The 27,720-nt window shown below is 42.0% G+C and overlaps 1 protein-coding gene across 2 annotated transcripts in view; it reads right to left on the bottom strand.

Moving 5' to 3' along the window:
• Positions 1 to 27,720, bottom strand: part of GXYLT2 (glucoside xylosyltransferase 2) — a 164,730-nt gene that overhangs the window by 123,659 nt on the left and 13,351 nt on the right. The gene's annotated exons all lie outside the window — the stretch shown is intronic.

Genomic DNA, 27,720 nt, shown 5'->3' with positions numbered 1-27,720 from the left:
CAAACACACCACTGAGAAACACTTGCAGGCAAGCTGAAAGAAGTTGGCCTGGAAAAAAGTGCCCTGAGACAAATGAAACTAATTTACTTATATAAAAGATTCAGAGACCAGGGGAACTTGGATGTCAAATGCTACCTTCCTTCCAAAAACTTTGAATACAATCAGTGTGCTACTCCATTATTCACTGCTCTGCTGAATCATGGCGTCTTGCTCCAGATTTCTTTCCCCAAGAAGAAAGTTGAAGATGTGGGTGGAGCACTTTGGGTAGCTTTCCAATTTGATTACTTAGGAGCATGCTGAGTAGAAGCACAGCTTCCTGGATCAGCTAAGCCCACATGCAGAGAGTTACTCAGATTCCAGGGATCACAGAAAAAGACAGCAGAGATGTTCTAAGTGTCTCCCTGAATCGTCCAATTCTCTTCATCCTCCTTTTGCTATCTAATGAGGCCGCCATCTTCCCTCACTTGGATAACTGGGAGAGCCTCCCTTTAAGTGAAACAGGTGATATAGTACAATAAGATATTTTGAGAAAAAGAGAGACTGAATTCACATAACTTTTATTACAATATATTTTTACAATTGTTAACCTTTAATTGTGCTGAATTTATAAATTAAACTTTGTCATAGGTATGTATGTATAGGAAAAAACATAGTATATACAGTATCCTTTATTCATGAGGGATATGTTCTAAGACCCTCAGTGGATGCCTGAAACTGTGAATAGTACTGCACCCTATAATATGCGTTTTTTCCCCCTATACATACATGCCTTTTCACTTAAAGGAAGCACTTTACAGCTCCTACTTAGTATATCCAAATTGTCAGCATTACTACTCTTGCACTTTGGGGCCAATATTAAGTAAAATAATGGTGACTTGAATATAAGCGCTTTGATACTTCTATAGTCAATCTGATGACTGAGAAAGCTCTTAAGTGACTAATGGTTATATAACGTATACTGTGTAGATATGCTGGACAAAAGAATGATTCACATCCTGTGTGGGACAGAGTGGGCTGGCAGGAGAATTCATAATGCTGCTGAGAATGGGGTGCAATTTAAAACTTATAAATTGTTTATTTCTGGAATTTTCCATTTAATATTTTCAGACCATGGTTGACCACAGGTAAATGAAACCAGGGATAAGGAGGGACTACTGTGGTGAACAAAACAGATCCAATGCCTGCTTGCAAAAGTTACATTCCATAGGTGATAGAGGAAAGACAAAGAAAGAAATAACAAAGTAAATAGTAACTAAGTGATTTACATAGAAAGTCATCCAGTGATAAGCACTATGAAGGAAATACATAGTTGAGCAGGAAGAGATAGAGGAGTGGCTGCTAGACTGGCACATAATATATAGTGCAAAGTCAAGAAAGGCCTCACTGAGAAAGTGAGATCTGAAGACAACTTGAAGAAGGTGAGGGAGTGAGCCATGTGCATTTCTGGGTGAGGAGCATTCCAGGCAGAGGGAATAGTCAGAGCAAAGGCACTGGATCAGGAACAGGCCTGGTGAATTCGAGGATGCCTGCCTTCAGGAATCAAACATCTATTCTCTTCCTCAGCTTCATGGGTGGATTTTCATACCCACTATTAAAGCCAACTCCCAACTAACTTATGTAAAGGGATAGATAGGCGGTGTCACAGATAAGGCTTAAATCACAGACAAAAGAATAGCCAAAATAGGCTACAAAAGAGATTTAATGCAAACTCATTTACTTAAAAAATGCTCAATATTTAGGAACATAGGCATCATCCAAAGGTACTAAAACAGTAAATGCAATAGCTTAGAAATCTTACATATGAAACATTACTGAACCCCAAAACAGAACAACTTTTCCTGGTTTAGCTTTACACACTGGTTTCTACATGAATAAAAAGTTGAACTTTAGCAATCAGGGAAGTACAATAAAGAGATTTCATTTTACTTTCAGATTGGCAAAAACTAAAGAATAAAATAAAATTTGGACCATAGAGTTCTGAAGTGGATGTGGAGGTAGGGGACAGTTCAGACACTGTGAGGGACAGTGTTTCAGTTAGCCCAAACACTTTGGAGAGCCATTTGGCAACATCTAGCAGGAGTGAAGATGTACATATATCCCTCCAGTCATCCCTTTCTACACCCATATGGATAACCTGAAGAAGCTCTTGCACATTTGCACAAGACTCCTGCAAGAAGGTTCACATCAACCCTGTTTATCATAGTGAAATATTGGACATAACTTTGCTGTCCACCCACAGAAGAATCATGAATCTATTTGATATCTTAAGTGGAATACTACATAGCAGTGTAAGGAAAAAACAGAACATCATCTATTAATATAAGCCAAAGACAACAAAAGCAATCTGTAGAAGGATAAAAGTGGGGTGGCACCATATGCATGAAGCTTAAAAACAAGCAAAATAGCATGTGTGGTGTTCACAGACATATGGAGGAAAAGTAAACATGTGTAAGGATTATAAACATCACATGTATGGTAGTGGTTATCTCTGAGGACTTAAGTTTTTATTTCCTAAGATAAGTGCAGGATACATAGAAATTCATTATGTTATTATCTTTATCTTTTTGTGAGCCCAAATTATTTTACATATACTTTTTTTTCATTTTTCTAATGAAAAAAAAGCTTGCACTCCCCTGCTTCACAGCAGGTCACTTCTCTTTGCAGGCCTCATGACTTGAGAATGCACTATACAAACAGCAGGAGCTAGGGGCTGTAGTCTTTCTTAGTGTTCGGTGGCAGACACTATAAAAGATAAATAAAAGCCTCTCTTATTGGCAGTTCAAGTGTCAGTGGTTATAATTTAATGAGAACTTTGCTGCACCAACTTTATTATCTCTCACATTACATTAAAAATTCAGAGAAATTAAGATAAAAACCACAATGAGATATCACCTCACACTGGTTAGAATGTCAATCAATAAGACAAATAATAGTAAGTGTTGGAGAGGCTGTGGAAAAAAGAATCCCTCATACACTGTTGGTGGAAATGCAGATTGCTGCAGCCATTATGGAAGGCAGTGTGGAGGTTACTCAAAAAATTAAGAATAGAATTACCATTGATCCAGCAATCCCTCTGCTGGGTATATACCCAAAAAATCTGAAAACATTTATCTGTTAAGGTATATGTGCTTTGATATTCATTGCAGCTTTATTTATGGTGGACAAGACATGGAAACAAACAACCAAAGAGTCCTTCGATAGGTGATTGGATAAAGATGTGGTTTATATACACAATGGAATACTATTCTGCCATAAGAAAAAATGAAATACTGCCATTTACAACAATATGGATGGATCTTGAGATTATTAAGCTAAGAGAAATAAGTCACACAGAAAAAGTCGAGAACCATATGATTTCACTGATACATGGTGTATAAAACTGAAAGCAACAAAGGAAGAAGGCAAATAAATGAAGAAACAAAAACTCATAGACACAGACTATAGTATAGTACTTGGTTACCAGAGGGGAAGTGGGGAAAGGGGGTGGTAGATGAGGATAAAAGGGGTCAAATACACGGTGATGGAAGAAATGACTCTGGGTGGTGAACATAGATATGCTATATAGATGATGTATTACAGAATTATACACTTGAAACCTATGTAATTTTACTGACCACTGTCACCCCAATAAATTTTAATTTAAAAAAATCCCTCAGGCTTCATGTAATAAGCATTTGTGTTGTGCAGTCACAATGAATAATCAAGTTTAAGGTCGCTGAAATGTGACTTTCACCAACTCCTATCAATGGCACACTCAGCACCTCTCAAATGTCACTCAAGACTGTGAGGATCAAGGGAAGTCTAGTCTACAAACCTAGGACTTCTTAACCCCTTGAATCAGGGACTTTGGTGGGGAATGGGTGATAGGGAATTGTAGCAGTACTCTGACTGATGGCTAATTATGTTCTTATTTATACTTTATAAAAGGAGACCAAAGTAGACATTTACTGTCCAGGATTTTTTTTTAAAGATTTTTATTGGGGAATTGGGGCGATGGGAACAGCACTGGGGAATTGGGGGAAGGGGAACAGACAAGTTCCTGTCTTTTTGTTCTTCAGTCTGTTGTGGAGGACGTTGCTTCACTGGCCCAAGTTGGCACCATCATTGCGCTCTTCCCGAGTGAGGCAGATCAGTCGTCGGCTTCTGGATGGCCGCTCACGGTGGCTTGAGGGCCGCTCACGCTGGCTGCTAACTACACATGGTAGCCCATGGCAACCCACTGCCACAGGGGCTGCAGCCTATGCCGTTGCCGGCGACTCATGGCAGCCCAGCTCCAGGTTGAGCTGTTGTTCAGCATCTTAGCTGTAGAGGGCAGCGTCACTCGCCCTCATATGTAGGATCCGACCCGGGGCCCTCTGGCGTCCCAAGCCAGTTCTTAACCATTGCGCCACTCGGCCGGCCCTACTGTCCAGGATTTTTAAAGACCTATTGCTTAAGGCCGGAGCTAGTGGTAACCCCACTGGTAGAGCCTGAATGGGAGTCAACTTAACACAACAGAAAGCAGAGCCACAAAGTGGTGGGTCAGATCTCTGGTGGCATTACTTGAGCACCTGGATCCAGGAGCATGTGACCCTAAACTTGGACAGCTCATTTATTAAGTCAAAAGTTCTCCTTTGTTTAAGTCAGTTTGAAACAAACTTACAACTTAGCAATCAAAAGAAAGTCCTAACATAAGTCTTAAAAAATATGTTTCCGGGCCGGACGAGTGGCGCGATGGTTAAGACCTGGCTTGGGACGCCAGAGGGCCCCGGTTTGGATCCCACATATGAGGGCCAGTGACACTGCCCTCCACAGCTAAGATGCTGAACAACAGCTCAACCTGGAGCTGGGTTGCTGTGAGTCGCCGGCGACGGCGTAGGCTGCAGCCCCTGTGGCAGTGGATTGCCATGGGCTACCATATGTAGCCAGCAGCCAGCGTGAGCGGCCAGCAGCAGCCGTGGGTGGCCGTCCAGAAGCTGATGACTGATATGCCTCACCTGGGAAGAGCACAATGATGGTGCCAACTTGGGCCAGTGAAGCAACGTCTTCCACAACTAGACCGAAGAACAAAAAACGACAGCAACTTGTCTGTTCCCCTTCCCCCAATTCCCCAGCACTAATCCCATCCTCCCAATTCCCCAATAAAAATCTTTAAAAAAAAATGTTTCCAATCACCTTTGACTCACTCCACCTCTCTCATATTCTTACCTTGAGCCATCTTTTGAAATGTTCATTGAACCCATTCCTTCCCTGTTGCTCACTGCTAGGACCCTGATCCAAATCCTCATCATACTTCCAATTTTGTAGCTAGAAGAAATATCAGACACTATGTAATGCAGGTAATCCCCTACCTGGATGCACATCATAATCATTGGAGATGTTTGTTAATATGCAAACCTCCACCCCACAGAGATTCTAATTCAATGGGTCTTGAGTGAGGCCCTGGAGTCTGCATATTAACGTACTTTTACTACAACCACCAGGAACTACATATCTGAGCTGATCTCTCATCTCCCTTCTCTCTCCCAAACACTTCCCCCATTTCCTCAGGAACACCCACTCTATCCTCAAGCCTTTTCTCAGGGTATTCTCCTTGCTCTTGCCTTAATGAAAATATGGCTGCCTTGTGAGGACACCACCTTCCCCGCAGATTCCCCCAAATGGAGGCTGTTCTTTCTCTTCTGCCCCAGGAACCACAGGGTAGCAGTAGGCGCTGGTGTCCTCCTTGCTCTTCACTGCCATACCTAGACATGGAACACATCTTCAGAGTGAAGTCTGTGGATGAAACCATTCTGCCTTCTCCCTGTTCTTGTTGGTGTCATCTCTCAGCTCCCTGATTACTCTTCTTCATTCACTAAAGAGTTTAGCTCCTCCCATGCAGTATTCCTACCCACTTCCAACCCCTGTCCTCATTCTTGGGGACTTCAACTGCTATTTAGAAGATGCTTCCAGCATTCTGACCCTTCACTTTGTGACCTCCATGCCCACAACCTTTTCCTTTTTCTACCCAAGACACCCAGTGTTGTGCTCATATCCTGGACCTTTACACAAACAGTGTTCCTCCCTGACATGTTCTTCACGGGCTCTTTGTATAGCCACCTCCTTCTTTTGGACCACAGAATGGTCTTTCCTGACCACCTCATTAAAGGAACAACCTCATTTCATTCTCTGTCATGGTCTTTGCTTATTTCCTTCCAAAAACTTGACTCTGCTGGTGATTACATATCCATTCAATGTAATCTATACCAAGTATACAACATTATACACAAGCAACATCAAGTAAATAAACAATATCTCTATCTTTAGAAAAATTGATAAGAATAAAATGCACAATGTACATTTTCAGTTAAAAAATATAAGTCTTGCTCTAAACATGTGTGGCCAATATATATTTTTCTTGTTTTGCATTATTTGCTTAGTCTACATTCCAGAAATGAAATTAATGGTTAATAGCTTTTATCCTATCAAGAATGTAGTCTTTTGACAGTTTCTCAAATTTAGTCAAGTTCTCAAAAAACCCTAGACCATCAGAAAAAAAAACAATAAACATAATAAACACTACCACAGTTGCCTCTGAGTTACTTGTATGATGTGAACATGCACTTGAAACAAAATAAAACAGGCTTGCATACAGCATACATGCTTCCACATTCTATGGGTTCCCAAAGGGGGTGATGCATAGGTTGTAGATATCATTTAGAAACTACATCAAATAACATAGAGTCTAATAGTAAGAAAGTTATTCCACTTTCAGTACTTTTTCAACATTATCAGTAAGAAAGTCTCAGCTTGGTGTTACTGTCTTCAGCACATTTCTAATGTTGCCTAGTCCTCTCTTTCAACTAAAAAAACAGCCGAGTTAATATGTAGAACCTTCAGTGGATATGAGTAGCATGTTAGAAATAAACAGCTCTTTAGTTTTCTGAGTGTCTGATTTGAAAGTTATCTTCTAATTATGTTATTGTTGATAATTTATGGTGGTGATATAAAATTTCTCCACTTAGAATGTGGAGAAATTAGAACCCACAAATATTACTGGTGGAGTTATAAAATGATGAAGCCACTATGGAAAAGAGTTTAGCAGTTCCTCAAAAGGTTAAATATAGAATTGCCATGTGATCCAACAATTCCACTCCTAAGTATATACCAGAGAAATGGAAACATATGTCCACACAAAATCTTGTACACAAATGTTCATAGCAGCATTATTCACAATACCCAAAAAGTCCAATCCAAATGCCCATCACCTGATGAATGGATAAATAAAATGTGGTATATCCATACAATGGAATATATTTGGCAATAAAAAGCAAAGTACTGACACATGATACAAATGGATGAACCTTTAAAATAGTGAACTGCGAACCTTGTGAAAATGCAAAAGACCACATATTTTATGATTCCATGTATATGAAAAGTCCAGAATAGGAAAATCCAGAGTGACATAAAGCAGATTAGTGGTTACCAGGGGCTAAGGAAATGGACAAATGGGGAGTGACTGCTTAATGGGTACGAGGTTTACTTTGGGAGGTGATAAAAATATTCTGAAGTTAGTTACTGGTGATGGGAGCACAATTGTTTGAATAAATTGAAAGTCACTGCATTGCACACACTTAAAGGGTATTTGAATTATATAGGAATAAGGCTGTTATTAGAAAGACAGATAGATAGATAGATAGATAGATAGATAGATAGATAGATAGATAGATAGATAGATGACTTAAGTTTATAACATGGATAGATTAAAAAAATTTTTTTGAAACTCCCAACAAATAAAAGTTCTGGACCAAATGGCTTCACAGTGAATTTTACCAAATACTCAAAGAATTAATATGTATTCTTCTCAAGCTATTCCAAAAAAGCCAAGTGGGGAAAAGGCTACCAAGCTCATTCTATAAGACCTCCATTATCCTGTTTCGAAAACCAGACAAAGACACTACAAAGAAAGAAAATTATAGGCTGATATTCCTGATGAACATACATGCAAAAATCCTCAACAAAATATTAGCAAACAGAATTCAGCAATACATTTAAAAGATCATACACTATGATCAAATGGGTTTCTTTTTGGGAAGCAAGGTTGGTTCAATATCCACACATCAATTAATATGATACAGAAAATAAACAAAATGAAAGATAAAAATCATATGATCATCTCAATAAATGCAGAAAAATCCAGCATCCGTTTATCATAAAAACTCTCAGTAAAGTGGGAATACAGGAAACATCTCTTAGCATAATAAAGGCCACATATGACAAACCCAGAGCTAACATCATATGTGATGCAGAAAAGCTAGAAGCATTTTTTTTAAGATCAAGAGCAAGACAAAGATGTCCACTATCACCACATTTATTCAACAGAGTATTAGAAGTCCTAGGTACAGCAATCAGAGAAGAAAAACAAAAAGCATCCAAATTGGAAAGGAAGAAGTAAAACTGTCAATATTTGCAGACAACATGATATTATATAGAAAAAACTCTAATGATTACACACACACACACACACACACACATTAGAAGTGATAAATGAATACAGTAAAGTAGCAGGATACAAAATTAATATTCAAAAATTGGTTGTGGGCTGGCCAAGTGGCGCGATGGTTAAAAGCTGGCTTGGGATGCCAGAGGGCCCCGGTTCGGATCCCACATATGAGGGCCAGTGACACTGCCCTCTATAGCTAAGATGCTGAACAACAGCTCAACCTGGAGCTAGGCTGCCATGAGTCGCCAGCGACAGTGTAGGCTGCAGCCCCTGCTGCAGTGGGTTGCCATGGGCTACCGTGTGTAGCCAGCAGCCAGTGTGAGCAGCCAGCAGCAGCCGTGGGCGGCCGTCCAGAAGCTGATGACTGATATGCCTCACCTGGGAAGAGCACAATGATGGTGACAAGTTGGGCGAGTGAAGCAACATCCTCCACAACTAGACTGAAGAACAAAAGGACAGCAACTTCTCTGTTCCCCTTCCCCCAATTTCCCAATAAAAATCTTATAAAAAATTGGTTGCATTTTTATACATTAATAATGAACTATCAGAAATACCAATTCAAATAACAATCCCATTTACAACTGCATAAAAATTACCTACAAATAAATTTAACTAAGGGAGTAAAAGACCTATACTCAGAAAACTGTAACACATTGAAGAAAGCAATTAAAAAAGATACAAATAAATGGAAGCATATACCGTGCTCATATGAAGAATAATATCATTAAAATGTCCATACTACTGAAAGCAATCTATAGATTCAATGCAATCCCTATCAAAATACCAATGGTATTTTTCACAGAACTAGAACAAATAATCTTAAAATTTATATGGAACCAAAAAAGACCCCAAACAGACACAGCAATCTTGAGAAAGAACAAAGTTGGAGGTATCATGCTACCTGATATCAAGCTGTACAACAAGGCTATAGTTATCAGAATAGCATGGTACTGGCATAAAAACAGACACATAGATCAATGGTACAGAATAGAGAGCCCAGGAAAAATCCCACACCTATTTGGTCATTTAATCTATGACAAAGGAGGCAGAATATACAACAGGGTAAAGAAGTCTATTCAATAAATGGTGTTGGAAAAACTGAACAGTTACTGAGATCTGACAATTAAATTCACAAACTTGCCACCACATTGGCAGCACTGTACAAACAGCTTGGTACAGTTTCATAACATTGGTATATCAGTGTCTCACAGCTGTGTTCCTGTTGACATGTGGTGGTGTCTTGCTGAGTGATGTTCATTATTGTTGTTGCGTGTTTTTGTGTGCCACTGTGAGAATGTCTGAGCTTGAATTAGAGCAATGAACAAACATTAAATTTCTTGTTAAACTTGGGAAGAATGAAAGTGAAATCAGTGATGTTAGTCCAAGTTTATGGGAATAATGACATGAAGAAAACAGCAGTGTACAAATGGATTAAAAGTTTCTCTGAGGGGAGAGAATGCATCACTGATGAAGAGAGATCAGGGTGGCCAACAACCGGCAGAACTGACAAAAACATTGCAAAAATTTGTTGAATTGTGTGTCAAAATCATTGGCTGACTGTGAGAAGCATAGCAGACCAAGTAAACATCGATAGAGAAACAGTTAAAAAAATCTTAACTGAAAATCTTGGCATGAGCAAGGTGTGTGCAGAAATAAATGGTCCCAAAGGAGCTCACCGATGAACAAAAGCAAAGGAGAGTCAAAGTTTGCTAAGACATTTGGAGAGGCAAGTCAATGTTTTGGGCAGTGTTATCACTGGTAATGAAACATGGGTATACCAAAATGACCCTGAAACAAAACATCAAAGTGCACAATGGAAGTCAGCCAATTCTCCATGACCAAAAAATTTCCATCAGCCCAAACCAAGAGTCAAAATGAGGTTGCTAACCTTTTTTGATATCAGAGGGATTATTCATTATGAATTTGTAATAACTGGACAAACAGTTAACCAAGTTTACTGTTTGGAAGTGCAGAAAAGGCTTCATGAAAAAGTTAGATAACCTGAACTTTTTACCAACAATTCATGGCTCTTACATCATGACAATGCACCAGCTCACATGGCACTGTCTGCAAGGGAGTTTTTAGCCAGTAAACAAATAACTGTATTGGAACACCCTACCTACTCACCTGACCTGGCCCCCCACGACTTCTTTCTTTACCTGAAGATAAAGGAAATACTGAAAGGAAGACATTTTGATGACATTCAGGACATCAAGGGTAATACGATGACAGCTCTGATGGCCATTCCAGAAAAAGTTCCAAAATTGCTTTGAAAAATGAATTACGTGCTGGCATCAGTGCATAGTTTTCCAAGGGGAGTACTTCAAAGGTGACTGTAGTGATATTCAGCAATGAAGTACATAGCACTTTTTCTAGAATGAGTTTGCAAACTTAATTGTCACATCTTGTATATGCAAAAAAATGCAATTAGACCAACTTCTTACTCCATATACAACAATAAAGTCAAAATGGATTAAAGACTTACAATAGACTTGTAGTATAGTTTGACATCAAGTAGTGTGATACCTCCAACTTTGTTCTTCTTTCTCAAGATTGTTGTGGCTATCTGGGGTGTTTTGTTGTTCCATATAAATTTTAGGAATAGTTGTTCTAGTTCTATGAAAAATGCCAGTGGTATTATGATAGAGATTACATTGAAACTATTGATTGCTTTTGGTAGTATGGACATTTTAACAACGTTAATTCTTCCTATTTATGAGCACAGTATATGCTTCCATCTATTTGTATCTTCTTCAGTTTCTTTCTTGAATGTCTTATAACTTTCCAAATAGATGTCTTTTACCTCCTTGGTTAAATTTATTCCTAGGTATTTTCTTTTATGCATTTGTAAATGAGATCGTTTTCTTATTTTCTCTTTCTGATAAACCATTATTGGTGCATAAAAATGCAAGTTATTTCTGAATATTAAGTTTATTGAATTGTACTTTATTGAATTCGTTGATGAGTTCTAAAAGTTTTTTGATGGACTCTTTTGAGTTCTCTTTATATAATATCATGTTGTCTGCAAATACTGACAGTTTTAATTCTTCCTTTTCAATTTGGAAGCCTTTTGTTTCTTTTCTTTCTCTGATTACTGTGTTTAGGACTTCCAGTAGTCTGTTGAATAAAAGTGGTGAAGTGGACATTCTTTTCTTGTTTCTGATCTTAAGGAAAACATTCTAGTTTTTCCCCACTGAGTGTGATGTTAGCTGTGGGCTTGTTATACATGACTTTTTTCATGTTGAGTTATGTTCCCTCTATTCCCACTTTGCTGAGAGTTTTTATCATAAATGGATGCTGGATTTGGTCAAATGATTTTTTTTCTGCATGTATTGATAAAACAATATGATTTTTATCCTTCATTTTGTTTATATGGTGTATCACATTAATTGATTTGTAGATATTGAACTAAACTTGCATCCCAAGAATAGATCCCACTTGATCATGGCATGTGATCTTTTTAATGTATTGCTGAATTCTGTTTACAGTAAATCCTCAACTTACAAATGAGTTCCATTCCAGGAGAACGTTCGTAAGTCGGATTCATTCCTAAGTCCAAGAAAGTGAGTCTTATACACCTTTGAAACAAATATGCAATGTAAAAGCCAATGGTTGGACAATTCACGTTATAAGAACAAGTGACATCTACCATCTTTTCACCTCAGTCCAATCTTTTGATTATTTTCACTTTTGTTTCCATGGTTATTGCTTTGCACTTCCTAGCAGTCCCATCCACATCACCACTGCTTTTCCTCTTGCTTCCAGACATCCTGGGCTCTGATTGAGCACTGCATAACTGTACACTATTGCACTGTACAGTAAGCACACAGCAGCATAACTGTGACAATGTTTGGCAGACACGTGAGCTACTTCCGCAATTTGTTCACATCTACGAATGTTCATAATGCTGTCTGTTCATATCTGTGAAAGTTCGCAACTCGAATGTTCCTAAGTTGGGGACTTACTGTACTAATATTTTGTTGAAGATTTTTGCATGTATGTTCATCAGGGATATAAGTCTATAATTTTCTTTCTTTGTAGTGTCTTTGTCTGATTTTGGAATCAGGGTAATGCTGGCCTCATAAAAGGAGTTAGGGGCCTTCCCTCCTCTTTGATATTTTAGAATAGTTTGAGAAGAGTAGGTGTTAATTCTTTGAATGTGTGGTACCACTCACCTGTGAGGCCATCTAGTCCAAAACTTTTGTTTCTTGGGAATTTTTTGATTACTGATTCCAGTTTGTTAGTAGTAATTGGTCTGTTCCGAGTTTGTTTCTTCTTGATTCAGTGTTGGAAGATTGTATTTTTCTAGTAACTTATCCATTTCTTCCAGATTATTCAATTTGTTGGCATATAATTAATTGTTCATTGTATTTTCTTATAACCCTTTGTATTTCTGTGGTGTCAGTTGTCACTTCTCCACTGTCATTTCTGATTTTATTTATTGGGGTCCTCTCTCTTTTATTCTTGATGAGTCTGGTTAAATGTTTATCAATTTTGTTTAACTTTTCAAAGAACCAAGTCTTTCTTGTTTTCATTGACTTTTTGTATTTTCTTTAAGACTCTATTTTGTTTATTTCCAGTCTGATCTTTATTATTTCCTTCCTTCTACTCACTTTAGACTTTATTTATTGTTCTGTTTCTAGTTCCTTAGGTATAAGGATAGATTGTTTAAGATTTTTCTTGTTTCCTGATGTAGGCCTGTATTGCTATGAATTTCCCTCTTAGGGCTACTTTCACTGTGTCCCATAGATTTCGGTCATTGTGTTTTCATTTTAATTGTCTCAAGGTATATTTTGATTTTTTTCCCTTGATCTCATTGTTAACCCATTCATTGTTTAGTAGCTTGTATTCTTTTTTAGCCTCCATGTATTTGTGTTTTCATTTTTTCTTCTAATTGATTTCCAGTTTCATTTGATTTCCACTGTAGTTGGAGAAGACACTTGATATGACTTCAATCCTCTTAAATTTATTGAGGCTTGTTTTGTGGCCTTACACGTGGTCTATTCTGAAAAATGTGCCATGTGTACTTGAAAGAGAATGTATATTTTGCTGCATTTGGGTGAAATGCTCTAAAAATATCAAAATATCCTGTTCTAAAACCATCTGGTTTAATGTATCACTTAAGGCCATTTCCTTATTCATTTTCTGTCTGGATCAGGGTTGGCAAATTTTTGAGATGGAAGAGCTGCCAGGGATCAGCAAACTGCGGCTCGCAAGTGTGTGGCTTTGAAGTAAACTTGAAAATGAAAATAAAACTATCATAGTTTCATTTATAAAATTTTAAAGGGTATTTTTCACATAATGGTGATTACATAAAAATATATTTATGGCTCTCAAATAATTTTTAAATTGTTGTGAGGGACAGGATTGGCTCTTCCAGGGGTCGGCAAACTTTTGAGATGGAACATACCCAAAGAGCCACATGTGGTTCGCGAGCCACAGTTTGCCGACCCCTGGTCTGGATGATCTATCTATTGATGTCTTTGTGTTTAAGTCCCCTACTATGACTGTACTACTGTCAATCTCTCTTTTTATGTCCTGCAATATTTGCTTTATATATTTATGTGTTCCTGTGTTGGGTGCCTAAATATTTACAAGGGTTATATCATCTTGTTGGATTGATCCCTTTAACATTTCTTGTAATACTGGTTTGGTGGTGATGTACTCCTTTAGTTTTTTTCTTGTCTGGGAAGCTTTTTATCGCTCCTTTAATTGTAAATGATAGTTTTGCTGGGTAGAGTAGTCTTGGTTGTGGGTCCTTGCATTGCACCATTTTATATGTTTCATGCCCATCCCTTCTGGCCTCAAAAGTTTGTAATGTGAAATCAGCTGACTGTTTTATGGCAGTTCCCTTGTAGGTAATTAACTGCTTTATTCTTGCTACTTTTAATATTCTCTCTGTCTTTAAAATTTGCCATTTTAATTATGATGTGTCGTGCTGTAGGCTTCTTTGGGTTCCTCTTGTTTGGGACTCTCTTCACTTCCTGGACTTGTATGTCTAATTCCTTTGCCAGGTTAGGAAAGTTTTCAGTCATCATTTCTTTAAATAGGTTCTCAATCCCTTGTTCTCTCTCTTCTCCTTGTGGTATCCTTATGATACAAACGTTGTTCTGCTTGATGTAGTCTCAGATGTCCCTTAAACTATGCTAATTTTTTCCTTTTTTTCTTTCTTTCTTTGTTTTTACTGTTCTGATTGGGTGTTTTCTGCTACCTTGTCTTCCAAGTTGCTGATTCAATCCTCTGCTTCATCTAATCTACTGTTGATTTCTTCTAATGTATTCTTCATCTCAGTTATTGTATTTTTTCATTTTGGACTGGTTCTTTTTTATGGTTTTGTACATTTTTATGCTTACCATCTCTTTTTTGAAGTTCTTACTAAGTTCCTTGAGCATCCTTATAACCAGTGCTTTGAATTCTGTCTTTGGTAGATTGCTTGCCTGCATTTCAATTATTATTACTATTATTTTTGGGAGGGGGGGAGTTTTAACGTATTCTTTCATTTAAGACATGTTTCTTTGTTTTCTCATTTTGGCTGCCTTTCTGTGTTTGTTTCTATGTATTAGGTAGATCTGCTATGCCTCCAAGTCTAGGCAGGGTGGCCTTCTTCTGTGGTAGGTGTCATTTGGGGCCCAGTGGTGCAGTTTCCATTGTCATGTGAGCTGGGGGCTCCAGGAGCATCCCTTGTGTGGGTTGTGTGTGTCCTCCTGTTGCAGTTGAGCCTTGATTGCTGCTGGATGTCAGTGGGTGGGATTGACCCTCAGGCTGACTTGCTGACTGGCCACTACCACGACAAAGTGCTGTGAGGGAACTGACCATGTGGGGCAGGATTTCGCCCAGTGGGCTCTGGTGCCTGCTAAAACCACCCTTTTGCTGCTGCTTGTGGAGTTAATCAGGTGGTGCTCTTAAGCTGACCAAGGGATGTGTTGTGTTGGTTCTGAGGCCTCTTGGGAGGGGCATCAGTGCAGGTGAAGGCCAGCTGCCTGTGACATCTGTGGCTACATTGTAGGAGCTACAAATCAACCTGTGGTTGGTATCTGTCTGTGTTGGAACTGGAGGTGCATGGGAGAGGCCACATTCCAAACTGAGGCTGGCTGCCACTAATACCTAGCCTGGGGGACACAGGGCATCTTGAGGCCTGCTGCCACATGCCCTAAGGGTTCAGTCACTAAAAGATTCTCAGGCAGTATGTGAGTTGGGGATCTTAGGGTGCCACTATGGGTGGGTCAAGTGTTATTCACTAGGTTAATGCAGATTCAGAATGATGCTAATGCTGACCCTGGGCCCACTGAGCAAAAGGCATAGAGAACACAGGGGCAAGCTACAGCCCACCTGGGGCCCATGGACCCCAAAGAGTTCTCCAAATAAGACTGAAGCATGGGCCATGCCAGCTGCCTGCCCCTAGGAAAGCCTCAGACAGTGCTTGAGCTGGGTGGTGTAGGGCCCAAGGAAGTCACGGGGGTGGAGCGAGCAAAGTTCACCAGGCCAATACAGCTTCAGATTTGGCCATGTGGGGGGAGGGCTTAACACAGGGACAATGGTGGCTGTGCCTTCAGTCCTTGCCGTGAAGTCACACAATTCAGTCTTTCCCTGTATGTCTCTGGGGCCTCCCAAGCCACTGTCCCTCCACTGGAGACCAGAGTGAGTGACTGAAATTGAGCAAGTCTATGCACGTTCCCTTTAAGAGTACACCTGGGTTTCTACCAGCCCTCTGTCTTACCCTGCCAATTGGAATCCCTGATCATTTTCACAGTCAGATGTTGTGGGGGCTTCTCTTATGCTCCAGGTTGAGGAGCTCTTGCTCCTAAGGGGGGACCTTTGCCACTGAGATATCCCTCCTGAATCTCAACCACAACATGTGTGTATGGGGCCACCTCGTTTTGCATTTCCTTCCCTCCTACCAGTCTCCAAGTGGCTTCTTCTTTATATCCTTAGTTATAGGACTTGTGTTCAGCTAGTCTTCATATGGTTCTCAGGCTGACTGTTCTATAATTTAGTTGTAATTTTGATGTGATCACTGGAGGAGGCGAGCACAGCATTTTCCTACTCTGCCATCTTGAATGGAACTCAAAAAAATTGTTTTTTAAAGTTAGCCATCTAGTGTAGTCATATTATAAGAATGCTAATGGTGATGTGAAAATGACTCATTTGGTAAACTCTGCCCCAATTGTCCTGGCTCAAGCTTACCACACACACATGAAAAATAATATTCAGAATAACAAAGGAGGCTCAGAGGGAAAAGCAGCTTCACCACCTATGCGCTGCCCAAGGAAGAGACTTTTAATAGCTCAAAAGTCTCAAGCATGTGAATTAATTAAACTTCAGTTTCTGGAGTATATAAATAATGAAATGTGACATTTATGTGTAATGCTATTTACTTTATGCCTATTACTGCAAAACGCACTGAATTATTAAAGCAAATAATTGGTTCTACTCTGACCCTCTTTTCTGCCATCTCCTGCTGCCTCTCTTATCAGTGCTTCTCCTTAACTGACAAGCTAAATGAACTCAGATAAACCTGATGCTGCAATACAGGCAGGCAGTGTAAGTTTCATGAAAATTTTAGTTTTTTAAAATACAGCCTTAGACAATACTGTTGGTAACTAGTTGTAATAGGGAAGAAAATGCAGAAATACTTGGAGAAAATGGTAGAAGATTAATTTTAAGAAGTTGAATATGCTCACCTTGGGGGAATTATAGATTACTAGAATCCTCCACCTAAGTAAAATCTTTTACAAGATGAAATCTTAGCTATTTGACATGGAGAAGGTCCACAAATGAGAACAGAGTGGCAGTTTAGGAAGTAGAAACATCTTGACAGAGCACTTAGAAGGAGATTCTGATGATACGTAATTATATCCATGTGAATTGTGGGCAGTGAGAGCCACTAATAAAATTCCCTGCAAACCACAGGTTTGGGAACACATTAACATCCTGACAAAAAAACTTTCCCCACTGAAGCTATGAGTAGAGCCTTCACTTAGATACCCAGGCATTACACAAAGGACTGTGATGACAGTTAAATCACTTTTACTGACCCATGGCTTGGAGTTAAATCAAGTATCATTAATCTCTCAAGATAGACAGAAAAGCTGACACTTGCATTAAAGTCATGGTATTATATGAATGATGTCAACATAGTGCCAAAAAACTGCAAAGGAAGAGGTGCTTAATACAATTATGTGATGTGTTCAATTATGAATAGTATTTAGTTTGGATCATATTTGAACATGGCTGTGTTCCTAAATAAAGTCTAGGTCTAATATACAGTAGGTGTTCAATACCTAAAGTTGGTAATTTTGTCTGTGTCTATATGTTTGTGTGTCTGCTTTTAGACATCACTGTACACAGACATAGGCTTTATGAATAGTAAGTGGCAGAGCAAGGATTCAAACCCAGGAGGCTGGACTTAAGAGCCCTGCTTTTAATCATTATGCTATATTTGGGGCCACACACAAGTGATTTGGAAAAGGAACCCCTTCTAGGCAAATGGGCCCTTTATCTGTACTCACGGTTACTGACTCGTTGATCCAAGCATGGACTGATTTCAGCCCCCAACTCACAGCCTCCCTGGGCATGATTTTCAAAGCATGCCCAAAAATGACCATTTGCCATTAGCTCAGGTCACACACAATAGTGTTTATATTTCTTCTCCCTTGAAAACTCCATGATGCTGCCTGGACTAATTCTCATTTCATTTTTTCCCATTATAATTGTTCCTGACACAGAAGATTCTATTCCTCCATCTCCTTCTTCTTTTCAAATTAAGATGTTATTGAGATTTTAAAATATGAACTAGCAGTGATAATTTGAAATAAATGGCTGGTGACATATGGGGGAGAAGAATGAGGATTACATATTCTGCAAATGGGCACTTCTATCTCATTAAAAAAAAAGAGGATAAAGAAGACTTACCAACTTAAAGGGAGGAAAATGGTCTCCCCAACTAATTTCCATGCTCTTATTATGCCTCAGGCCAATAAGGGGGTTTTGAATTTTTATGATAAATTATATACTTTATACTTGTACAACTTATAAAACAAGTTTTATAATGCACAGTTATCATACAAAAAATTTAAAATACAGACAAAAAAAATGGGAGCACCCATAATACCAATTTCATAGCCATGGTTAACATTTTGGTATACTAGTATTCTCTTCCAGAGTTATACACAATACATATGGGTGTGTGTATATCAATATGTAATAGATTTTTAAAAAACTCTTAAAAAGGGATAATTTTTATAACCTATTTTTCCTTTATACATATGGACAATATATAAGTACAAAAAAGAGATTTTATCAAAGGAATCTTCTTTCAAGGAATTCTAGAAAGCAATCAAATGATTCAAATTTCAAAATTTGTTCCCAAGTACAGCATGGTTATTAGCAATTTGGTTCTAGAAGCACATGGACCTGACTTTAAATTCTAGGTCTGCCACTGGCTGTCCCATCTTGGGCAAATGATTTAACTACACTCAGTTTCCCCATATGTGAAATGGGCATATTGATTATAGTGAACAACTGCTTTTTATTTTGGTATTTTTTATTGTTATCCATTTCCAGGAGTTTCTGGTAAGATCACTTTAGTTTTCTTTTGTGGAAACCATCCCCCTTCTGCTCTCAGTGCATGAGGTGTGGAGGAGCTGAATTATGCTCCCCCCAGATGTGGCCATGTGTGATTGGATATGCATGTGATACAAGTCAGGTCAATAGAGGCAGCCCTGGGGCTCTTGCTGTATGAAGCTTTTCCCTTAGCAGTTACTAAAGAAGGAGGATGCAAGTCCAGATCTGTTGGAGCTATTACATGGAGAAAACTCACCTGAGAGTGTGGTCCACACAGAAGGATGAGAAGCTAAAATTATGGAGGCAAGATGGTTAAAAATCCTGGATACAACTGTAATAGAAGCTTTATCTTCTTTGCATTTTACAGTTTTATGAGCCAGTATATCTCCTTTTATGATTAAATGACATAAACTTATGAGCTGAGATTCTATCACTTGCAACTGAAAGTTCTGACCTATACAATAATAGTACCTGCCTCTTAGGTTTTTAAGAAGATTAAATGAAATAATGTAGTGAAGTGCTTCATATCATACCTGGCATATTTTAAGTTGCCATTAAATATTATTTATCATCATTATTAAATTCGAACTTGAAATGTATCTGAAGACTTCATTTTTCTCTAAATATTTTATATCCATGCCAAAAAACAGGCTAGGAAGACCATCAAAAAGCACATATTAATTTAAGTATCAATATTCTGTCTTATTGCAAATCAGATTTGAAATTTTTGTACACTTTTTAAACTTTTCTAAAAGTTTCTTCTACAACACCAGTTTCCATTGTATTTCCAACTTCTCTTGTGTTTCTTCTAAAATACCAATTTCCAATAACCTATTCTCCCTGAGGAATAAAGTCTGATACTTGATCATCAAGGCTTGTTACTTTGGGGCTAGTGGTCAGACAACTGGGGTCCTTGTAATTCTCACAAAACTGGGCGGAGAAAAATGCAGAGCATTTTCAAGCCCAACCAGAGATGTAGGCCCCTGAATAGCAGTGTCTGTGCACAAAATTCTGTATTTTGGTTCTCTGAGAACACCGCCTAATTCCCACAAACTCTTCACTCACCCTCTGCTTCTCTAAGCTGAAAACAATAATTCACTGTGCTTGAGCAGACATCAAAACTACAGATAGTCAGAATTCCAAGTTTAAAACTCTCCGGAACCATAGCCCAACTCCCTAAGATGCAGTGAAAAGGGTTCTGCTTTTTCTACTCTGTCAGCTCTTACTGAGGACCAAGAGATTGGGGTTGAAGTATCATTTATTATATATGGAATCTGGGTCTTGATTTCCTCAAATCATAACCCAAGAAGAGCTTGCCTGAATCTGCATCTTAGACCTAGCTAACCTTTGCTGCAATCTTCTTGTGTGACACATACTGTGCCACCATTTTACCTGCATTATTGTATTTCATCGTTGAACTTACGAGAAAGCTAAGATTTGCTGAGGAGGACTGACTAATTCAAAGCCACATAGCTAATTAACTGAGCCTAGTTACAATTCAGTTCCTAAATAATAAAGCAACAGTGGAAAATAGCAGTACTCAGAACCGTAAATCATTTGCTGAGTGACCACCATCGCTCCGTTCTGTGCTAAGTGCTTTACGTGCATTTCACCTCTTTGCACCTCAGTTTCCTCCCCCATGAAAGTGACTCATATCTTGGATTATGTGTCTTCTCTTGTCTTCTACTTATGTAAAGCTTGGATTCTAAATTGTACTGTGAATTTCTACTAGAGGATTACAGTCTTTTGTGCTGCTAATAGAGGTTGAGGGGAGGGACACAGAGGGCATCAAAACATTGTCTTCAAATGTACCAAAGTCACTCTTTGCTGAAACAAAACCATGATCTCAATAAAGGCAGGAAGTCAAGAAACACCTCACTCCAGGAGTAGTTTTCAGAATTTCATAATCTGAAATAAATCAAGTGCTGGGGAAGATTTGCAGAGGAATGTAAAAAGAATTCCATCTTCAATGAAAGTCTCTTATTTTCTTTTTGAAAAAATATTTTAAATGGTGGTAAAATATATATAACATAAAATTTTGTCTGTTATTTTCTTACAGAGACTTATAACATGAAGAGAAATATTTTTAAGGAAAACAAATCTGTTTTCAATTTTCTTCCAAAGAATCTCACCAGTGAATTTTTTATGGGGATAAGTGTCAATATGGCCATTATTTACTGAAGTTAGTAAAAGTGCTAAAAGCAGATGCTACATATCCAAATTAGTTAGGATTCTTTGGTGGTGAGTGACACAAACTCAATTCATGGAATGTAGGAAAGGGATGAAAAAGCACAGCCAGTGAAGGGTAGAAGCTGGCCTTGGACATTAGGACCTGCCCCCCACGCCAGTCACTCTGCATTGCTTGTCATCTTTCCCTATTACCCTGGGTTCATGTACCCTCGATGAAGGCCAGCTTTCTCCACATGGCAGAAACGTGGCTGCCCATTCCTGAATTTCAGACCTTATAGTATCAGCCACTAGAAACAGTTTGCCCTATACTGTTTCTGACCTTGGGTGGTCTTGGCCTCATCCCTAACTCAAGGGGTAGGCCTTGCTTGGTTTACGTCAATTAGCTGGTTCTATCTCATCCCTCCACTCCTTCCCTTTTCCTCCTCCATACTACAGGCATTTAAACCAACCAAAACAAATGAGATGAAAGAAAGCTTTTTCTGGGGTTTCTAGGAAATAAAAACATTCCATCTCCCAGATAAGTAAGTAGAAGGGAGCTAGAATTGTCCATGTCATAACTAACATTAGTATGAACCCATGTTTAGCTTAACGTAGAGATGGTTACACATGGAAATACTCATATTTATAGATCTGTATACATACACAAGTTAGTACAGACACATATATGTTTTGCTCTGTCAGCTGTGAGGAACTAAAAAAAAAAAATGACACCTTGTTGGGCCCAGCTGTCAGGGCCTCTGTTAGGAAATGTTTACAGGCTTTGGAGACCAGCCTGCCCCTCCCCATTGGGTAGGACAGAGGGAAACAATTCATTGATATACATTTCCTGTCAATTACTTGTAAGTTTCTTTCCTGTGCACATGTGTGCTGGCACCATGCTGCTGTTGTTTGTATGAGGGTATAAAAATCCCGCTCCCATTTTGGAGCTCTCTGACCCCGGCCTCGGATGAATAAAGAGCTGTTGCTGCGTTTATGGCACAGTCTGCCTCGTGCCTTCTTTCGGCTGGGCATCTCACCACCCAGACAGTCCGATTGACACCCTCACATCCGACATTTAGCGTAGTCAGCAGGATAATGCCCTGCTGCTGCAAGACGCTCGGGGAAGGACTCCACTACGTGGCCCCCTAGTGCGTTATGGCACCCGGTCGCTGAATTCCTCACAGCGTGGGCCCCTCCTGAGGACTGGGAGGTGGTGGAGCCCACACCAGAGGCTGACGGGAGGCGTTAGACCGTATGGAGATGAGCATACCCATGGCCCACCGCGAGTCTGCAGGGCAAGTTGCATGGCTGCTCCTCTCTGTCTTGCGGAAGCAAGCGGTCACCATATGCAACCAGATGCGGCAAGTGCAGCAGCTGAAGCAGGCTCAGGAGGAGCTGGAACAACGGGTCCATGCCCTCGAAAAGGCATTGGAAGGCCATGTGGGCTCCCCGTTTTCCTGCCACCCTGCGTCATGACCTGAGAGCCCAACGCAAGTTGTGCTCCAGGCCCGCCCAGTAATCATGTGGCAGATAGAGCACGACCAGCCCATAGCCCTGGGAGGAGGCCCTGCTGGAGCACTGGAGATCAAACAGTACACGACATATATGGCATGTACTTCGGCTGAGCTCCGGGAATTAGCTAAGCAGGTTGGCCAACGGGTCAGAGAGACCATACCCGGTTGGCTGTTGTGACTGTGGGACGATGGAGCCGAGAGCACAGAGCTGTCCCCTGATGAGATGGGCCAACTCATCTCCATCACGGTGATACCTTCCCTCCGCCAGCGCCTGCATAATGTTCAGCGCTTGGTGGGAAATGACCACGGTAATCACTCCCTGATCAACTGGCTAATGTTGGCAGCCCATATGGTATGAACAGACCCAGGGGAGTTGTCAGAGGTGGTCAGCAAATGGTCCATGTACATGGACCTGGTGCAAATCATCAGGGAGATGGGCATGCATCAGATGATCTTCCGGGAGCGCTATAGTAGCCCTGATGAGGAAGTGTTCACCACACGGATGAAGGACTTAATCTTTACGTCTGGCCCGGCAGGCTCCTTTGGCCCGGTGGCTGCCATTTTGACCCCCTTTGTGGACCATCGCATTCATGAGGTCACAACAGCTATGGCTAGGCTGGGTGACATGGAGATCCAGCAGAAGAACAGAGTGGGGAAAGTGGTTAGGCCTGTCAAAACCACTCCCAGGGCTCGCCCACAGGGCGGAAGGTGGAGCCTCCACCCAGTGGCAGCGGGTCCTGTCAAAGTGAGCCGGAGGCAAATGTGGTTCGATTTCCCGGCTGTAGGCATGTCACAGGCTAAGATCAAACAGCAGCCCAATGAGGTGCTGCTGGCCCTCTGGAGCCAGCTGAGGCCAGAGCAGAAGTTTACCAAGCTGCCAAAGATCACTACTCGCGAATTGCAGCTGCAGGACTTCTTTGACTAAGGATCAGGCTGAGGGACCTGGTTGGAGGGGGAACTGGAAGACCGGAGGCCTCATGTGGAACTGACCATTCATTGGTCCCCTGCAATGTACAGGGTGTGTTGGCCCTGGTGGACACGGGTGCTGACAGCATCCTGTTGTATGGCAATCCAGACAGGTTTGGAGGCCTCCTAGCGTACATAGAGGGGTATGGAGGCTGTCATATACGGGTGCGGCAGGCAACTGTGGTTTTGGGCATTGGATGCCTTACCCCATGGGCCTACGTGGTATATATCTCCCCTGTTGTGGAATACATATTAGGGGTGGATGTTTTGTAGGGCCTTGAAGTGCAGACTACACAGGGCGAATTCCGCTTGCAGGTGTGAGTTGTGAAAACAGTGGTGCGAGGTCACCCGCACTACAAGCCCGTTGTCCTGCCAAGCCCTGCCAGGACAGTTCGTGTGCGCCAATACCGCCTCCCAGGAGGACATGAGGAGATCAGCCAGATGATCCTGAAGCTGGAGGAGGCGGGCATTACACATCCCACTCACAGCTCATTCAATTCCCGTGTGGCCGGTCCGCAAGTCGAATGGCACTTGGTGCATGACTGTGGACTACTGGGAACTGAATGACGCCGCCCCTGCTTGCCACCGTCCCCTCCGTAATGGACCTCATGGACCATCTGTCTTTGACACTGGGGAGGTAGCATTACATCATGGACTTGGCAAATGCCTTTTTCTCCATCGACATTGCACCGGAGAGTCAGGAGCAGTTTGCCTTCACTTGGGAAGGATGACAATGGGCATTTGTGGTCCTGCCATAGGGGTACCTGCACAGCCCGACAATCTGCCATGGACTTGTGGCCCAGGACTTGGTCACCTGGAAGCATGCCCCAGTGGTGTCCTTGTTTCATTATACAGATGATAAAATGTTAACCTCTGATTCTCTTGCAGATCTAGAGAATGAGGCAAAGGCCCTCAGAATGGCACTTAATGACTAGGGATGGGCTGTCAACGAGACCAAGGTCCAAGGGCCTGGGTTGTCTGTCAAATTCTTGGGAGTTATCTGGTCGGGTAAAACCAAGGTTATGCCGGAGGCTGTCATTGAAAAGATCCAGGCCTATCCGTGCCCGGAAATGGTGAAACAACTCCAGACCTTTGTGGGCCTCTTGGCGTATTGGCAGGTGTTCATACCCCACTTGGCAACAATAACACACACCCTTCATGGTCTGAAGAAGCGGGGTGTGGTGTGGGACTGGACCTTCAGGATGGAGGAAACCTTTATGACTGCCAAACAAGCTGTGGCTCAAGCCCAGACCCTGCGGGTCGCTGACCCTTCCCTTCCATATCTGCTGACAGTTCAGGTGCAAGAGGAGGGCTTTGGTTTGGAAGATGCCCTTGGGTTTCTGGTCTCAGCTCTGGAAAGGAGCTGAGCAGAGGTACTCATTAGTCGAGAAGCAGTTAGTGGCCATTTACACAGCCCTATTGGCCTGTGAGACCATCACATGTCCTGCACCTGTGACGGTGCAGTCCACATGGGTTGGCTGCGGTCATGGCTCAGGGTGCCCACGACGGGGGTGGCCCAAACTTCCATACTGCCCAAGTAGGAAACATATTTGGAGCAAAGGGCCACGTTTAGCTCCAATCTGCTGTCCCAACAGCTCCACGAGCTGCTGGGCCAGGTGGCCTTCTGGGCGGACAAGAAAGAGGCACTTCCTGAACACCCTGTAGAGGTGGCCAGCCCATAAAGGGAAGGAAAGCCACCTATCCCTGGCAGGGCATGGTACGCGAATGGCTCCCCTTGGGGCTAGCCTCCCACATGGACTGCGGTGGGGTTACAGCCAGAATCAGAGGAATTCTGGTATGACACCAGCCCAGGCCAGAGTAGCCAATGGGCTGAGCTCAGGGCTGTCTAGCTGGTGCTCATGTATGAGGTAGGGGATGTGCACATCTGCACTGACAGCTGGGCAGTGTTTCAGGGTCTCACTCTGTGGCTACCCCGTTGGGTCACCGAGGGGTGGATGATAGGATGGCACCCCCTATGGGGACGTGTCCTCTGGGAGGATCTTTGGTCATGAGGTAAAAACCAGTCAGCTACAATTTATCATGTCCCAGGCCATAAGCCATCCTTCTCCCCTGGAACCGACATGGCAGACACGCTGGTACAAGTCCTCCCTGCCAGTCCCCTCTCTCCTTTGGCAGTGCAGGATGCCACTAGGGGCCCTTGGCTGCATCGGAAACTAGGGCATGTAGGCCCCCAAACCATGTGCCAAGTAGCCCAGCACTGGGCATACCTCTGACAGTGGCTGACGCCACAGAGGCTGTTCGATCATGTACCCAATGCACCAGTAACCGCCCCCCCCCCACCGGTGACAATTGCCTACTCAGCCTGGAAAGGTTGAGCGGGAGCTATGTCCACTACAGGTGTGGCAGGTGGATTATGTGGAGCCACTTCCCCAGGCTGCGGGTAAGCGGTACCTATTTACGGTGGTTGACACCACCACCAGCTTGGGATTTGCATGATCTACTCCCACCGCTTCACAAGAAGACACCATACGTGCCCTGGAGCAGCTGAGCGCTGGGTATGGGCGGTTGCTCACCATCTCGAGCAATCGAGGAACCGATTTCACCGGACAGCAGGTCCAGGAAGTGGACTTGCCTTCCCCTATAGTTTTTGGGGAAATGGTGTGGTATCACCATCCAGGAGCCCCGCCACTGGCGGCTACTGTCCCTTCCCAGGATAGGAAAGTGGCTTGTGTACTGCCAGAAGGCAGAGATTTGCTGCTAACAGACTTTGTCTCCTTACTGTCATACTGTCAAGCCTAGGCACAGGCAACAGCATCCTGGCCTGGACCCATGTCTTTGCCCAGGTGCACAACATCTCTCGGTGCTGGGTGTGCACTGAGCTCCCCACATTGGCGGCTGAAGGACTCCCATAGTGCATAACACTGGCTACAGCCTCAAATTGGATGGGATTGCGCTCCTGGTGGATGACCAGAGACTGGACCTTACACCAGAAAGCAGTGGGCACTCTTCTACGACGAGGATACCACAATGCCCCACCCATGCTGGGCTATACAGTGAATAATTGGTGGGGATGGTTGACAGGGGACCGCATGGAACTGTTAGAACAGGCCCTTTGTTGTATGGAACAAGTGCAGAGTATATTAAAGGAGATGGGACATACAGGTCCAGGCCATACATCCACTAACTGAGGACCCTTTGTCCTCCTGGTGGTCTTACCTAAGCTCTGCCTGGCACTGGGTGATAACCCTTGTAGCTGTGTTGGCCAGCACCCTTCTTGTATTGTGCAGTGCCCTATACTGTTGCTGTGGCCTTTGGGTCCAGGGTCTGGCCCTTAGAGAAAAGGTGCGGTCCCAAACCCTGTAGGGGTGGAGTGTGGGGCCCAGCTGTCAGGGCCTCTCAGTTAGGAAATGTTTACAGGTTTTGGAGATCCCCGCTCCCTTGCTTTTGGTAGAGGAAAACAACAATTCGTTGATATACATTTCCTGTCAATTACTTGTAAGTTTCTTTCCTGTGCACATGTGTGCTGGCACCATGTTGCTATCGTTTGTATGAGGGTATAAAAATCCCGCTCCTGTTTTGGAGCTCTCTCTCTGGCCCCGGCCTCGGATGAATAAAGAACTGTTGCTGCATTGATGGCACACAGTCTGCCTCGTGCCTTCTTTCAGCTGGGCATCTCACCACCCAGATGGTCCCTGATTGACACCCTCAGACCCGACACACCCAAATAGTAACAAGCATGCTGTGTGCCCAGAATTGTGGTCTCTATACCATTTCTAACAAGAGAAAGCAGGGCTCCTTAAAGCAATGGCTGATTCTAGGATGGGGGCAGGAAATATACAAGATGAACCTGGAGCATCTTGGAGTGCCAGAAAGTAAGGAAGTGCTCAAAAAAACAAAAATGAAAGCAAAAATCAAAAACACATTGATGAGAGAGAGAGGGAAAATGGCCGCGGTAAGGAAGTCACTGAATTAGCTCGCGCAAACCACGGCAGCGAAAACACAACTCTGCGGGACATGCTGAGCAGCAAAGGGACTCCCACGCGGACTACTTAGAGGTGGGCAGACCCGGCGGGTTCGGGAGTTGGG

This window comes from Hipposideros armiger, unplaced genomic scaffold (genome assembly GCF_001890085.2).
Source record: "Hipposideros armiger isolate ML-2016 unplaced genomic scaffold, ASM189008v1 scaffold_683, whole genome shotgun sequence".
NCBI classification, from domain to species: domain Eukaryota; kingdom Metazoa; phylum Chordata; class Mammalia; order Chiroptera; family Hipposideridae; genus Hipposideros; species Hipposideros armiger.
This window is presented reverse-complemented; position numbering and strand designations above follow the sequence as displayed.